This window comes from Lolium rigidum, chromosome 3 (genome assembly GCF_022539505.1).
Source record: "Lolium rigidum isolate FL_2022 chromosome 3, APGP_CSIRO_Lrig_0.1, whole genome shotgun sequence".
Taxonomy (NCBI): domain Eukaryota; kingdom Viridiplantae; phylum Streptophyta; class Magnoliopsida; order Poales; family Poaceae; genus Lolium; species Lolium rigidum.
This window is the reverse complement of record NC_061510.1, coordinates 94,215,667-94,231,706: the sequence shown is the minus strand read 5'-3', so window position 1 is coordinate 94,231,706 and position 16,040 is coordinate 94,215,667. Positions and strand designations below refer to the sequence as shown.

General features: G+C 43.7%; 2 pseudogenes; both read right to left on the bottom strand.

Moving 5' to 3' along the window:
- Nucleotides 1-265: 265 nt before the first annotated feature.
- Nucleotides 266-3,861, bottom strand: LOC124697627 (annotated as a pseudogene).
- A 2,646-nt stretch (nt 3,862-6,507) lies between these two features.
- On the bottom strand, nt 6,508-9,706 carry LOC124697628 (annotated as a pseudogene).
- Nucleotides 9,707-16,040: the final 6,334 nt, after the last annotated feature.

The window sequence follows — 16,040 nt, the reverse complement described above, 5'->3', positions numbered from 1 at the left end:
TAAGACTGATCGAAAAATATACAGTCCAACAATATATCTTCCGTGATAAACCGTTGCTTCATATTCATATCTAAAAGAACTTCAAGAGTCCTTGACCAATTTGTCAAACATTATATCTTCGTGATAAAGGAATGTTAATGTCATCAAATTGTAGTTACGAATCATATATAAGCTTTGAATGGTCAAAATTCAATTTTCAAGACCAGATCAACCAGCAGTCCAGAACGAAACTCCTTTGTGGTTATTAGAAGCTGGCATGAAACGAATAGGCAACCAGTTACACCGACGTACTCTACATCAGTTTTCACAAGTAATGCATTCAAGTTTAGAAGGGTATATAATGGCATATACAGGTACGTTAACTGTCTGTTTATTTGTACTCCTCTCGAAGGCAAATGTAACTGCTGCCTTTGGTCCTATCCACTTTGGCAATTTTCTTCAAAATTTCAGTAAAATGTTGCTTCTCCTGCAGTACATGGATAACAAGACATCAAAATCCTGTGCATGCATAGGGCAGATATAACAATATACAGCAGGGCGGATGCACTGAAAGACATACAAGTCGGCAATAAGATGAATCCAAGGTATGAAGCCAGTATGCTTTACCTCTGGAGTTCTGAGTCTAGGCCTAAATCTGGAGACAAAATCTCGCGGTGCTACAGGAGCAATCGCAATAAGTACTCTCCTGATTTCCTCCTCTGTCATTGTAGATGTGTTAGTGTCACTTCCTGCCGAAGCAAATGCCTCTCGAAGGCAAATGTAACTGATGCCTTTGGTCTTATCCAGTTTGGCAAATTTCTTCACAATTTTTAAAAAAATGTTGCTTGTCCTGCAGTACATGGATAACAAAACAAGACATCAAAATCATGTGCATGCATAGGGCACATACGGCAGGGTGCATGCACTGAAAGAGATACAAGTCGGTAATAAGATGAATCCAAGGTGTGAAGTAGTATGAAAAGCAAAAGACCATGCAGTTATTAAGAACACAATATTTCAGAGCAAAACGCATCACAAAGCCAGTATGCTTTACCTCTGGAGTTCTGACTCTAGGCTTAAATCTTGAGGCAAAATCTTGTAGTGCCACAGGAGCAGTCGCAATAAGTACTCTCCTGACTTCCTCCTCTGTTACTGTAGATGTGTTGGTCACACTTCCTGCTGAAGCAAATGCTTTTGAAATAGGTTGCAATGAAGAGAGTGGCTCCTCCTTGACACCCAATGTCTTAGTTTCCTGTAGCACATTTAGGACGATCAGAAAATGAATTTCATGCAATGTTACAATTATATGATTAAATATTAACTTTATGACATACAAGTTCTTTCTTTGGCTTCTTCAGCGCTGGGCTATTAGATGTTTTTGAATCATCACCCCCTGATCTCCTTTTCTGATTGGAGCTAGGTGCATGTGGAGTGCAAATAGCAAGTCCAGTTGCTGTTAGTTTAGCAGGGTTGTTTTCCTGTGGTTCACATTTGCATTCATCTTTCAGTTTTGGAGCAAGTACTGGAGATGGCGACTCATCTTCCTGCTGAATAACAGTAAACATGAAAGCAAATCAACGAAACTTCTTGTGCACCTGCAACTCATGAACTTTAAATCATACACAAGTTTAAGAGGAGTGGTGTTCACTACATTAGTGTCTTCTTGGTCATCGTCATCAGATTCACTTTGTCCATCAGCACGACGGAGAAGTTTTATAAGTTCCTTACCGGACTTGCTCAGGCCACCCACTCCTTGTTCATCCTCGTCATCATCCTACAGAGCAGAGCATTGCAATCAAAGATGTATTTATCAACAATTCTGATGAAGGTAACACCACCTGTAGATTTAGTAAGTATACTTGCAGCATTTTGCAGCAGGCCTAGCATATTAACTGATAATGTGAGCACAAGCATGTGCACTTCTTTCTACCTGCTTAATTTCTTGTGGAGCAGGGTTTTCAGTATCAGATAAATCAGGTATTACCTCTGGGTCAACATAAGGAGTCTCATCATCCTGAAGGCCTCTTCATGCTCCCAATCATCACCTCATAAAGAGCAGGTTCCAGCTAAGACTATTGAGGAGTGTGCATATGTATAAGCAAGTATATTTCTTTGCCGTGATTAACTAGGAATGAGAACGGAAAGTATGTGCAACTTGTTGACACTGCATTCCATGTTCAAAAAGCACTTCACGAATTCTATAGCATTTTTTAAAGTATCATGCACATGATATACCACGACTTTTATATTCATGAATACTTTCACATTTTTTGGAGCTTGGAAATTGGTTTCCGGATAACAGGGTGCACTGGTAACTAATTGGTCACAATCCGCTGTGGGATGAACGAACAGCTCTTTCGAATACCAACAATAATAATCAGCATGTCCTATATTTAAGAATTCTCAAATGTTAACAGATATCGATAGTATTTGATCAGCATACCTATCTCAATTTCAGCATCAAAATCAAAGTCTTCTATCTCATCTTCCTCCTCCTCATCATCCATGCCCTACGTAGAAAGCCCATGGGCATTTCTCCTTGGAGCTCTGGCTTATTCGTCCTCCTCCCCTTTGTCAGGGTGATACCCATCCTTGTTCGTATTTTCTTTCTTGGATTGGACCTTGTCATTTGCTTCATCAAGGTTCTTGAAATCGTAACCAAAGGCACCAGGTCCATGTGTAGCCAACTTCATCATCCATGGTCCATACCCAGTTGTGCTGCTTCTCCTTCTTTTCATCTTCTCTTCAGCTTCTTCCAAAGTCAGCTGTTTGTATTGTGCGATTTTACTGAAGTTATACCTGAGAAGACAAAAGAGACTGTAATTAAGAGATCACTTTGTTGAGGCCTTCAAGCACATAATTACTAATACTGATTTTCGAAACTTGCAAGCGAATCTCTTGGCAGGGAAGTACCTCTTGAAGCTTATCTATTGCAGGTATCTACGTTTTCGTGGTGACTATTGTTGATATGAAATGGGGAAAAATAAGGAGAGAAGCAAACTTTTGAGTACCAGGAACCAACAGGAACAGCATGGAACTCCTTGCCGTGCATCATCAGCAAATAATATGTAGGGGTAGCAGGCTGTGATGCCTCGAGTTGGCTTTGGTACCGATGTTATGTTCCCCTGTTCCATCTTCCAATATCCATGGCTTTCTGCTGTAGTATTTCTCCTGCTTTGTTGAACATTTGGGACGGACGATTAACAGGATTACACGAACAGAGCATTGTAGCAAAATTATCAGGGGTAAAGTAACAATCAACGGCAGAAGGCTCTCCTTGCAGGTACGTTTGCCATCAGATGAGCAAAATAAACTCCACTTGTGCGATATATATGCTCAGTTCTAATGTATATGATCAGTTGGTCGCCAACTACTGCAGCTATATTGGGGAAGTTTGCTCACAACAGCAAGTATTGCAGAAATTTCGACACAGCGCGCTTCCTTATTGCGTGTTGGATTAGCACCAAAAATTTCGACAGCATATCAGGTTAATGATGATCACATCCATGATTTGGAACCAGTACCCGCATACTGGCAGTAAGCTGTCGACGTCCTTCGGGGCCATCCTTACGAAGAGACCAGTGGTTCCCCGCAATCTTCTTCTCCGAGAAGGGCGGTAAGCCGGTGGTGAACTTGCCTATCGAGACGGCCTTCTCCGCGGTGGTATCCACCCGCACATTGTACTCCTGCGTGTGCCGTCGGAACAACAAATCAGTCGCGGGCAACGAAACCCAAAACCGCCGAGCGCGCGCGCTGGCTGCGGCGGCAGCAACGGAACTAAAAACCTAGGGGGCCGTCGCGGGAGGGGCAGGCTGTAGTTACCCGGATGAGGTTGGTGACGGGGGCGGCGCAGACGGCGCAGGGCGTGCGGGCGCGCGCCATGGCCTGGCCGCAGGAGCTGCAGACGGTGGCGTGGCGGCAGGCCGTGCCGTAGAGGCCGGACGCCTTGCCGCAGGCGTCGCACGCCGGCTTCAGCACCAGGTTGGCGGTGCCGGCCGGAGCCATTGCTGCGCCGCTGCTCGCTACGTAGGGTTTGATTTGGGGCGGTTCGGAGGGGAGGAAGGCTGGGCGCGGGCGTGTCGGCTCAAAAGCAGGGCTGGGCAAGAACTCGTTCTTCCAGGCTCCGTCAGCATTTTAGTTCAGGAACGGCGTTACATTCTGAAGCACCTTTGTACCTTTGTGATGTCGCTGGGCTAAGAGCATCTCCACTGACGGTTCTTCAAATTATGTCTAGATTAAGCATCAAATCAAGTGTCTAGGGGACGCCGCACTTTAGTGCCGCGCTTAAGGGCGTCCCTCTCCAACCGCGTTCTCCAAACTCGGCCTCCAACCAATTTTATATTTAAAATTAAAGCTTTATTCATAATTTTAGAGATGCTTCGTCGCTTTTACATGGAAAAAACTTTGAAACGGACGAAGAAGAACATACAAAAACCTTGGAAAACACCAAGATAGGATATAAAACCTAGACTAGAGGGTGGTCCCAGTCTTCTTCTTCGCCATCGTCATCGCTATCATCGCCTGATGAGTCGTCGTGGTAGTGGATACAACAAGACTCTTTGTCAAACACATTGACGCTCATCTTGTCGTCTTCGTAGAAGAAGTTCACCATGCAGCCGACCTCGATGTCATGGCCGCGGGCGTACTTCTTCTAGCCGGTGTGGAGGTAGATCTTGCCTTCCCCGTCGAACAAGACCTCCACCATCCACCGGTAGAAGTTGCCGCCTCCTTCCCGCATGTTCACCGAGGCCGACTCCCGGCCATCGTGAAATTCGATGAACGCGTCCGGGAGCTTCTTCTTGCCAAAAGGGTCGTCGTTGATGAAGAGAATGAACTCGAAGTATTTGTTGCAGGAGCAATCCTCTTCCTTAGGCGACGACAAGTGCAACATGACCGCCCATGCCCATGCCCCTACCACGGCAGCGGCTGCCTCGACCACGGCCGCGGCCAGTTGAAGAACCCGCCATGGAGCACATGTAGAGAAAATATGGTGGCGGCTAGGGTTGTGGATGTGTGGTAGCGATGGCGAGTGGGGCCGGCCTTTTATAGCCAGTGGCGACGCGAGAAGAGATGGGGAGAAAGCACGGGAAGCGGGACACCGTATTAGGCCGCACCGGATAGAAAATGACTTTAGGGCACGTGGCTAGGGGAGGTCAAACGTCTGCCCCGTCCTAAATTTCTTTGGAAGACGGTTCCGGGGATGCGATTCAAGATGTTCTAACTGACATTGATTTGTAGTTTCGACAAGATGACATTGAGGAGTGACTTTTTGGCTCTTGGGTCCCTTTATTTTGTAATACGCGTTTTTGATAAAAAAATAGCTGTTTTCGTAAAACTGTACGAATGTATATAGATTGTCCGGATGTACATGCCAAAATTTTCTTATAATTTTATAACAATTAGATTTCTGTTTTGTATGGAGGGAGCATACGTACTGGGGAGCCGAATTCAATTTTCAATGACGTTGTTCCTACTATGTTATACTACTTCGCACATCCACTTCAATTCAAATGTGGTAGGCTCACTTCTTATCTCTTTGTGGGTTAGAAAACAGAAAAAGGTGCAGCCGAAGCTCACCGAAAATGAAAAGCCCACAAGGCACTACCCCTGGTCTCTCCATGGTCATATGTGAATGAAAGAGCCCTCTGCTCGATCTCGCCCCTAATGACGATCTCTGTCTGTCGTCTATGTCAGCGTAGTCTGCAAGGACTAAATCCCTCACACGCGTGGTGAAGGAACAATCATGGCAAACATGGTTACCGTCTTGGGGTGGATATGGCAAAGCTTGCAAATGGGGTCATGCGGCCATACCTGAAGAGCAAGATTGGCCAACGTGCGGATTGCGATGTGCGACAAGCCAAGCAAATAATTTGCATTTTGGTTCACCATGAGTTCTCCAAATATCGCCTTTGCGTTTAAATCACAAATTCATCATCTAGCCTATGAGTTCTTTCCATCGGTTCATTATTCTGGCCCAGGGGCACTCGCTCAATCCAGTATAAAAAATGATGTGCTACAATAATGTATCGATATTTGTAATAAAACTGGAGAAAAACATGATCATGAACTATATCTTGTACGCTACCACTATCCAATGCAGGACTGTAGAAGTAACTCTTTTCTTATCGCCATGCATTCAGACTGATCGACCAATATATATAGTCCAACAATATATCTTTCATGATAAATCGTGGCTGCACATTCATATCTAATAGAACTTCAAGATTCAACAGTATCCTCCTTGGACAATTCGTCAAATATTATATATCTCGTAATAAAAGGAATGCTACTATCATCACAAAATTGTAGTTACAGACCATATGTAAGCTATGAATGGTCAAAATTGAAATTTCAAGACCAAGTCAACCAGCACGAATCTCTTTTGGGGTTACAAGCTGGGCATGAAAAGAATAAGCAGGCAAGTAAGGGCAACCAGTTACACCGAGCGTATTCTACATCAGTTTTCACAAGTAACGCATGCAATGCTAGAAGGGTATAATGGCATATACAGGTGTGTTAACTGTCTGTTTATTTGTACTCCTCCCGGAGGTAAATGTAGCTGCTGCCTTTGGTCTTATCCACTTTGGTAATTTTCTTCACAATTTCAAAAAAATGCTTCTTGTCCTGCAGTACGAGGGTACAAGACATTAAGATAATAACGTGCATCCATTGATTTGATAGGGCACATATAACAATATATCCTCAAAGTGCTATTCACTGAAAGACATACAAGTCGGTACTAAGATGAATCCATGGTATGAAGTACTAGTATGAAAAGCAAAAAACCACACAGTTATTTAGAACACAGTATTTCAGAGGAAAATGCATCACAAAGCCAGCATGCTTTACCTCTGGAGTTCTGAGTCTAGGCTTAAATCTGGAGGCAAAATCTTGTAGTGCCACAGGAGCAGTCGCAATAAGTACTCTCCTGACTTCCTCCTCTGTTACTGTAGATGTGTTGGTCACACTTCCTGCTGAAGCAAATGCTTTTGAAATAGGTTGCAATGAAGAGAGTGGCTCCTCCTTGACACCCAATGTCTTAGTTTCCTGTAGCACATTTAGGACGATCAAAGAAAGAATTTCATGAAATGTTACAATTATATGATTAAATATTAGATTTCACATGACATACAAGTTCTTTCTTTGGCTTCTTCAGCGCTGGGCCATTAGATGTTTTTGAATCATCACCCCCTGATCTCCTTTTCTGATTGGAGCTAGGTGCATGTGGAGTGCAAATAGCAAGTCCAGTTGCTGTTAGTTTAGCAGGGTTGTTTTCCTGTGGTTCACATTTGCATTCATCTTTCAGTTTTGGAGCAAGTACTGGAGATGGTGGCTCATCTTCCTGCTGAATAAGAGTAAACATGAAAGCAAGTCAACAAAACTGCTTGTGCACCTGCAACTCATGAACTTTAATCATACACAAGTTTTAAGAGGAGTGGTGATCATTACATCAGTATCTTCTTGGTCATCGTCATCGGATTCACTTTGTCCATCCGCACGACGGAGCAGCTTTTTTAGTTCCTTACCGGACTTGCTCAGGCTACCCACTCCTTGTTCATCCTCGTCATCATCCTACAGAGCATTGCAATCAGAAATGTATTTATCAACAATTCTGGTGAAGGCAGTACCGTCTGTAGATTTAGTAAATAGTATACTTGCAGCATTTTGCAACAGGCCTAGCATATTAACTGATAATGTGAGCACAAGCATGTGCACTTCTTTCTACCTGCTTAATTTCTGGTGGAGCAGGGTTTTCAGTATCGGCTAAATCAGGTCTTTCCTCTGGGTCAACATAAGGAGTCTCATCATCATCACTGAAGGCCTCTTCATGCTCCCAATCATCACCTGATAAAGAGCAGGTTCCAGCAAAGACTATTGAGGACTGCGCATATGTATAAGTATATTTCTTTGCGGTGTTTAACTATGAATGAGCACGGAAAGTATGTGCAACTTGTTGACGCTGCATTCCATGTTCAAAAAACACTTTATGAATTCTGTAACATCTTTAAAAGTACTATCATGCACATGATATACCATGACTTTTACATCCATTAATGCTATCACATTTTTTTGGAGCTTGGAAATTGGTTTTGGAATAACAGGGCACAGTGGTAACTAGTTGGACACAATCCGCTGTGGGATGAATGAACAGCTCTTTCGAATACAATAATAATCAGCATGTCCTATATTATTGCATAAAGTGGGGCAAATTTAAGAATTGTCAAATGTTAGCAGATATCAATAGTATTTTATCAGCATACCTATCTCAATTTCAGCATCAAAATCAAAGTCTTCTGTTCCACCTTCCTCCTCATCATCATCCACGCCCTTAGTGGTAAGCCCATGGGCATTTCTCCTTGGAGCTCTCTCTTCTCTCTCCTCCTCGCCTTTATCAGGGTGATTCCCATCCTTGTTCGTATTTTCTTTCTTGGATTCGACCTTGTCATTTGCTTCATCAAGGTTCTTGAAATCGGAACCAAAGGCAGCAGGTCCATGTGTAGCTGACTTCATCATCCATCGTTCATACCCAGTTGCACTGCTTCTCCTTTTCTTCATCTTCTCTTCAGCTTCTTCCAAAGTCAGCTGTTTGTACTGTGCAATTTTACTGAAGTTATACCTGAGAAGACACAGGAGATTGTAACAAAGAGATCACTTTCTATTGGAGGCCTTGAAGCACACAATTATTAATACTGAATTTTGAAAATTGCAAGCGGTATCCCTTGGTAGGGAAATACCTCTTACTCTTGCAGGAAACTACGTTTTTGTGGTGATTATTGTAGATATGAAACAGGGGAAAAAGAAGAAGAGAAGCAAACTGTGAGTACCAGGAACCAGCAGGAACAGCATGGAACTCCTTGCCATGCATCATGAGCAAATAGTATGTAGAGGTTGCAGACTGTGATGCCTCGAGCTGGCTTTGGTACTGGTGTTCCCCTGTTTCATCTTCCAATATCCATGGCTTTCTGTTGTTGTATTTCTCCTGTTTCGTCAAACATGTGCGACGCACGGGTTAACAGGATTACAGGAACACGAACAAGATGATAGCCAAGTTATCAGGATCGAAGGAAGGGCCTCTCTAGCAGGTACATTTGCCATTAGATGAACAAAAATAGACTCCACTTGTTTCATATAGGTATTTACGCACTACACTGCAAATGTATGATCAGCTGGTTGCCAACAAGTACAGTTATATTGGGGAAGTTTGCTCACAACAGAGTATTCCAGAAATTTCGACTTGGATTAGCACCAAACAAAAGGGTATTGCATCGTGGCACCATATGAGGTTGGACCGTAGAAAGTAATGATCACGCACGCATCCATGGTCAGGAACTAGTACCCGCATAGTGGCAGTAAGGTGTCGTCCTTCGGGGCCGTCCTTACGAAGAGACCAGTGGTTCCCCGCAATCTTCTTCTTGGAGAAGGGCGGCAAGCCGGTGGTGAACTTGCCTATCGAGAGGGCCTTCTCCGAGGTGGTATCCACCCGAACATTGTACTCCTGCGCGTGCCGCGGCAACAAGAAATCAATCACGGGGAAACGAACCCGAAAACCGCCAAACGAGGTGGCGGCGGCGGCGGCGGCATTGGTCACGGAACTAAGAAGCTAAGTAGATAGGGGGAAGCCGCGGCCGCGGGAGGGGCAGGCAGGCAGTACCCGGATGAGGTTGGTGACGGGGGCGGCGCAGACGACGCAGCGCGTGCGGGCCTGCGCCATGGCCTTGCCGCAGGAGCTGCAGACGGTGGCGTGGCGGCAGGCCGTGCCGTAGAGGTCGGACGCCTTGCCGCAGGCGTCGCACGCCGGCTTCAGCACCAGGTTGGCGGTGCCGGGCGCCATTGCTGCGCCGCTGCTGGCTCCGTAGGGTTTGATTTGGGGTCGGTTGGGAGGGGCGAGCGGGGGCGTGTCGGCTCAAAAGGGAAGCAGGGCAGGGCGAGAACTGACGAGGGTTCCGGCTTCAACTCCTTCTTCCAGGCTCTCACGCATGCCTTCGTTTATGGGCCGCTCTAAATTGTAGCCCAATAACATGTACAGTTTTTTTTTTGAACAATTTTCGAATTTGAATAATTTTTAAATGCCAGTAATTTTCGAATTTGAACATTTTTAATAGGAACAATTTTGAATTTTATTTTTTTTCAAATCAGAAGAAAAAAATCAAATCTGAGCAAATTTCGAAACCAGAAAAAACAAGCAGAACCTCTCGTAAACCACCGAAAACCACGCAAAATCGGTCAAAAAATGAATACTACTCGCTCATTAGCGTGTGCAACTAGGCAGGGCCAACTCGCTCAATCCATTTGTGTGAGTTATTGCTGCACCGTTTAATTTGAGTATGGGCTTCGTTTGCGTCAGTGCGGTGGGTAGTGAGGACGAACCGGGATGCTTCCAATATGTCTACATTCAATTCTTGGTGGGTTGCACTGGTCCGGTCCAATAACAGATTGTTTTATCTTTTTAACAAATTCACTCTTTTCAATATATTCGGGTGCCACTCGCGCCAGACCAACCTCCTGGAAGGTCATGCACGCAACAAGCTTCCCGCTCCGTACTACATATAGCCAGCCCGCGAGGAAGCGTACCTAGCATTTTGAGAGCGGGCGGCCAACGAGGAATCATAGTTAGCATATTTGAGAGCGAGTGGGCCAACACAGTGAGCGAGATAGATACTTTGTTTTGTCTGTATGTTCTCTGTTTTCTCTGTTTTCCCTTCGTTAGTAGTACAAACTAAAAATAAAACTACAAAATATGAACTACGAAAAGGAGCAAAAAGTTTGATGAAAAATAATGTACAAATAATACTACCAAAATTTCAAAGTATAATACCGAAGTATGGAAGTACGACTCTTTTAGGAAGTACAATACACAAAACACTAATCAAAGGTACAAGTGTACTTCAAGTATAAAGTAAAAAAAGGGTACAAAGTAGGCTAAAATGGAAGTCTAAAGTACAACGTCAACTAGCAAACTCAAAAGTACAAAAACATAGAAACCGAGGTACAAAACTAAATTACACCTTAATGAAAATCCGTAATAGTTATTGAAGTAGATTTTTTTTCTAGAAACCTATCAACATAAGATGTAGTTTTAAAGATCTTGATGTGAGTAGCTAAAAAGTGAAAACCGTTTATAATTTCGATGAATAATTCTCAAAATATTTTATTTTGGAAATTCAGATTGAAAAATAAAGGGAAAACTGCATCTTCCGCCCTCCCGTGTCACTCTTCCTCATCTTCATTCCCACATAATATGCTAAAACCGAAGTACACCTCACTGAAAACGTACACTTACATACAAATCGCAAGTACATTTGTACGTAGTAGTTTACAAATTACAAAAAAAAGTATCGTGAATTCAATCAACATGATGTAGTTTGGAAGATCTCGACAAGAGGTGCTGAAAAGCAACAATTCGTAATTTGAAAAAACGGTTCTCAAGATATTTTATTCTGAAATTTTGAATCCAAAAATAAAAGGATATGGCAATTTAAAAGGTGATTTTTAAAAAAACAAACATTTTATGAATAATTGAAAAAAGGCATAAACTATAAAACCGAAAAGAAACCCAAAAGAACTGTTGGATATGGTGTCCTCGAGGCAAATAATAAAGAGTATTTATTATTATATATCATTAGTTCATAATAGTTTCGTGCCATGATATAACTGTATCAGTAGGAAACCTGCTTGGTACATGTGTGAACTAGCTCATTGGTCAATGGATGATCGAAGTTTCCCGATCATGGACATATACGTCAATTGGCAATGGGGTAATGTCATTGGTGAATGATATGATACATTTCTAATATAAGTATTGCAACATGATCAAGTCACAAATTTCATGTTGCGATAGTTATGCAAGCACAGTAGCCTAATCCTTAGACCATGAGATCATATCTAATCACTATCACCGAAAACTACTTTGACTACATCAACCGTCACACCGTAACATGATGATCATAAAGTGTGTGTTGGGTATTCCGAAGGGATGAGTTAAGACGTATGTATCAAGAGCGGGATTTGTTCATCCGCGTGAATATACTCTGGGTCCACTCAGTGAGATTACAATTCAAGTTGCGCAACGCTAGGTCATGAGGATGATATCACACGGGAACGAGTTGAATGACCTTGTCGTATCGAAGTAACAAGGGAATTGGACTCGACGTTTGCGGTTCAGCGATTTTACACATTCGTAGAATACACAAAGATCATTATGGTTCTTCAGAACCCACTAATGATCATTGATAGAGAGACGTCTCGATCATGTCTGAATTAATATTTAATTATTTATTATTTATTAATTAAAAGGAGCATCACACCTTAATGGGCCCCTCCTGGAGGGAGCCCATTAAGTGGCCGGCGGGGCGGCTTTGGGCGCGTCCTCTCTCTCTCTCCCTCCCTCCCTCGCTCTCTCTCTCTCTCTCTCTCTCTCTCTCTCTCTCTCTCTCTCTCTCTCTCTCTCTCTCTCTCTCTCTCTCTCTCTCTCTCTCTCTCTCTCTCTCTCTCTCTCTCTCTCCCTCCCTCCCTCCCTCCCTCCCTCCCTCCCTCCCTCCCTCCCTCTCTCTCTCTCTCTCTCTCTCTCTCTCTCTCTCTCTCTCTCTCTCTCTCTCTCTCGGTTCCCCGAAGAGGTGCACACGGAGGAAGTTGACTCCACCCAGTACGCGGGAGCGCTAGTGGGATACGAATCCAGAAGATCTACTACCGCAACTCTACTGGATCGGAGACGGGACCGTCGTTGAACACCGTATGTGTGTGAAACTACAAGGTGCTGCCACTTGCAGCACTTGACGTCTTACCAGGAGGACTGCACTCAGCCCTGAGGTTGGCGACACCAACTATCCTCCCATAACCTAATTTTCGAGTGGCCTTTATTAGTAAATGATCTAAAGAGGAAGAATTATTTATTTTTGTCATAATATCAACCCTAAAGTGTGATTCCTCTGTTTACCAATGAACAAGGGATAATGCCTTCTAGCCTATACACTTTCTTCTTAGGAGGTTCTGCCAAACCTCATCCTCCGTAAGAACCATGAAGAGCCATTTAATAATTAGGGCGAAGTTTTTAACATGAATGTCTTGGATACCAGTACCACCCTGATCTCTCGGATGACAAACCACATTCCATCTAACCAATCAACATTTCTTTTTTTCACCGTCGGCTTTCCAAAAGAACCTAGATTGGAAGTAAAGCAATCTATGCAGGACTCCTTGCAGCAGTTCATATTCAGTACCATGTACTTGTTATTAAATTTAATGAGAATCAATTAACTCTCATTTCCAACTACTCATCTTGTTCCCAAAGCACTAGTCGACATGTTTCCATTAAAAAAATAGTCTCAGATAATGATCGGAGTATCTAAATATCTAATTGGAAAGTGTCCCTGCTCAAAACTGGATAATTCGATATGTTAATTGGCCACGTCTTGAGCTTCCCAAATAGAATAGTTCACCCTTACCGAAATTGATTTTAAGATCCAAAAGTTGCTGAAACGATGATAGTATTAACTTCAAGTTCTTTGCCTTTTTGTAGTCATGTTTCATGAAAAAGAATCATGTCACATATACTATAAGGATAGATTGTGCACTATCCACTAGGTGTGGAACTACCCCTTCAATTTGGTCATTTAACTTTACGCGCTCAATCATGGCGGCCAACATATCTACCACAATTTTGAATAACATGGATGATAATGGATCATACTGTCTTAGCTCTTTTTTTTTAGTTTGGAAGTAATGGCCATTTTCACCATTGAATTTAATGGCCACACTATCTCCAATAATAAAAGCATGTGTCCAAGCATGCCACAATTCACAAAAAACCTTTCGTTCTCAAGGTTTGTTGAAGAAAAGATCATTGACCTTGTCATAAGCCTTTTGAAAGGCTATTTTAATATCACCTATTAAGTATTTTGGCATAATTTGTGGACCGTCTTATGAAGGATCACCACCCCTTCAAGGATGTTTCTCCCTAGCCCCAAACAAATCTCCATAATATTTTGTTCTACAGTAAAAGGGAAGTTCCAAAAATGTCTTCAAGTGGAAGTTCCAAAAAAGTTGTCACCCGGGGTTTGAAAACAATAAGGTTTCTTTCTAGCGATGGTCAAAAGCCGTTGTTAGAATTGAAAATTTTAACCCTCTAAGAAAGTTCAGATAAAAATATCTTCCCTTCAAAACTTTAACCAAATCTATTCTTTTTATCGATTTCATCCTCTATAACGTTGAACTAGGCTATGTCAACACAAAATACATTGGATTGAGCAAAATACATCTGATGAGCGGAATGAAGATTTATACCTCAACAACATGGTTGACCAGCTATACGTCAATGGCAAGGTTTCATGGTGTTGAACACCCCTCCTCCTGCTGCTAAATGGGTTACTCCTACAACACGATCATGTTGTATTTCTAAAGTCTCTAAACTGAATAACATGAGCAACTTTGAATTTATTATCAGCCCAAATAATATGTGCATGTTCTCGATCGAGTTTGTATGGTTGCAGCGAAGCCTCTTATAGTCTTATGTACGCTAGGTGCAGCATAAACTCGGCTGCCCAATGGAGGCTTTGACGGAGTGGAGCTAGCGTCTCTGAGTTTGGTCATTTACGAGTTGGCAAAAATATTGGAAGGGGTTCAACGTTAAGGACCATGGTGTTGCCCAAACAGGTAAGCCCACGAGTTGAGGCGGTCTCGAGGCGACTCGGGCTCCCAGCCGCCTTCCGTCGGCGATGCCGTTCTTCCTCGCTTCTATGGCCTTCGGGCCATGCATGGAGGTTGGGTGGATCTTGGCCCTCATCGGTGGGAGGGATCCGTTCTCCTGGTTTTAGGGTTTTAGTTTGGTAGGGCGGCGTTCAATTGGTAGCGGCGGTGGTTTCTTCAATAAAATATCCTTGGCTTTAGCCCCATCTCGACAACGACATCGAGAAGCTTGTGGGAGTGGTGTGATTCTCGAGCACTTCTTCTGGTTGGGGGATCTCCGAACCTTCATGGAGATTCATCGGCGGTTAGTCCTTCCTCGTCTCCAGGACGGATGTGGTCTTTTTGACCTGTTGGCAACTTCCCGCCCACAACTAACAATGTCTGGATGTCTCAGGGAGGAGCAGCAGCGGCGGCGTGCTGTCAACACGCTCTGGAGGTTGAAGACGAAGGGTATCTCTAGGTGTTGTTGTAATTTTTGTTTTTGTTGAGATGATTTGTATTGTTTAATGTTTCTCTTAATGCTAGGGTTCTATTCGCAAAAAAAAAAGAACCATGGTATTGACATAAAAATATATGTTTTGCTCGAGAAAACGCGAAGTTCTTCCAACATGGAGGTTGGCGGGTTATAGTCAAATTCAACCCCCGTCGAGCAAAAGAGTAAATTCATTAAAGTTTCGGAGATGGTTTTTTTCCGGCGCTTTAAATAGCTAGGATCGATTTTGCCACTTCTCTGGAAGGCTGCGTCACGAACTCGGAGGCCCAAGCCAAGCGTGTCCGTGTCCGTCTTGGAGTCCGATCGAGTATCTGTGAAAGGCACGGGGTTTAGAACTGGCGCCCCCATAAAATCGAAGACACGGCCTACTCGATCAATCATTGACGCAGGAAACCAGGCTAGAACAACAGCAAGTTAATTAACATCTCTAGATCGATCGCCTGGGCGGAAGCGATAAGCTACGAGCGCGACGAGGAGGAGCGCCACATGATGTTTGAGCATCCTGCCAACTCGTGGGAGCTGCAGCGCCTGAGATTTCTCGCCCAGATAGCCGCTCTCGACAACGAAGGCTACCGGGAGCACCCCGGCAACGTGTGGGAGCTGCAGCGGCTGCGACGTCTCGCCGAGTTAGCTGCTAATGAGAAAGACTACTGGGAGCACCCCGCCAGCGATTGGGAGCTGCAGCGCCTGAGACGCCTCGCCCAGATAGCCGCTCGCGAGGAAGACTACCAGCGCTCCAAGGAGGAGATGCCCGTCGGGCAGGCGGCCAATATATGCGCCATCTGAAGACCAATGATGATTTTGTACTTCTGTAGCCCCTCGATCATCCAATACTCCATGACCTAGTTTATCTTCTTGTAAACCATGGTTCAGTAATGTGTTGGAA